General features: G+C 45.7%; 1 non-coding gene across 1 annotated transcript; it reads left to right on the top strand.

Moving 5' to 3' along the window:
* The first annotated feature begins 722 nt into the window (after positions 1 to 722).
* Positions 723 to 796, top strand: TRNAR-UCU. Its single transcript has one exon. It is a non-coding gene; the product is annotated as a tRNA-Arg (tRNA).
* Positions 797 to 1331: the final 535 nt, after the last annotated feature.

The following is a 1331-nucleotide window of genomic DNA, read 5'->3' as shown; positions in this document are numbered from 1 at the left end:
ACAATACTCTAAAATTCATGTAGTTTGAAAATGCAGAACGTGTCTGTTCACAGCGAGGAATCATGTCACAGAGCTTGATCAATTGCTCAATAGCTCAGTGGATGTAAAAGAGAATTCCTCTTGTTTTGATGTTGTCTTAATTTTTTTGCAATGGAAGATGCACATAGAGAAACATTAAACCCTTGATTGACAGCTTGCTTAAAATAAAAACGATAGCTGCTTTTTCTTTTATTTCTCTGCTCAAACCACAAGTTTCTGCATTTTTCATCATGACAAACAGAGCTTTCTTCATCATTGTCAGCGTGCAGTGTTGTAAGCTAAATCCTCTTTCATCTTTATCTTTCTTGCCTTCTGCAGCAAGGATGCTGTCATGATACTGAGGGAGATGCAGCAATTAACTCTACTCCAGGATTTAGCTCTGCCCTCAGTCAAGCTAGAGATGTTGCAGAAAGGTTGCCAGAGACGCAGATACGAGCCTGCATCCAGGTTTTTGCTGCATCCCTGCTGCTGAGTAAGATACAGATCATACCCAGAATTATTGCCTGTCCCTGTGGAAGCAGGGGATGCCTAGAGATGTGGATTTGCAAGGGAGATCGATCTGGGCACTGGGTTTTCATGCTGCCTCAGCATCGTGCCATGAGAGTGGGGTGTTGAGACCCCTCCAGTGATGCGGGAGGTGCGGGATTTATCAGTTCTGGTGCCGATGCTGCACTCACGGTGAGGTCTCTGTGGCGCAATGGACGAGCGCGCTGGACTTCTAATCCAGAGGTTCCGGGTTCGAGTCCCGGCAGAGATGATCTCCAGGCAGGTGTCTTTTGTTTTAATGCACATTCATTTATAGGTCCCAATCCATTATATTTATAACACCCCTGAGGGCTTCAATGGGAAGATAATGACTTTTCACGACAACCTCTCTACAGCTGATGCACATAACATGCTCCCCTTCTAAGGCATCTCTCTTTCATCATTTTCCCCTTTCCTCTTTCCTCTTGGTATCTCCTGAATAGCTAGCTGTTTTAACCCCACTTGTTCCCCCGATACTGCTCATGGTTCCCATCTTTGATACCTTCTTAAGAAAAGTACTGTGCTTTCCAGTAGAAATCAGGTGGTTAGGCAGTGGTTTGGAGCCTTCTGTTGATATTTCCTGTGATAAATACGGTCAGTTTTTGACCTGCTCTGCCACCTGGACATCCACAAATCTATGGGGCCGGATGGAATCCACCCAAGAGTGCTGAAGGAGCTGGCAGAGGAGCTTACCAAGCCACTCTCTATCATCTATCAGCAGTCCTGGTTAACAGGGGAGGTCCCAGATGACTGGAGGTTGGCAAATG

The sequence above is a fragment of the Egretta garzetta genome, unplaced genomic scaffold (genome assembly GCF_000687185.1).
Source record: "Egretta garzetta isolate BGI_Z169 unplaced genomic scaffold, ASM68718v1 scaffold456, whole genome shotgun sequence".
Lineage (NCBI taxonomy): Eukaryota > Metazoa > Chordata > Aves > Pelecaniformes > Ardeidae > Egretta > Egretta garzetta.
This window is presented reverse-complemented; position numbering and strand designations above follow the sequence as displayed.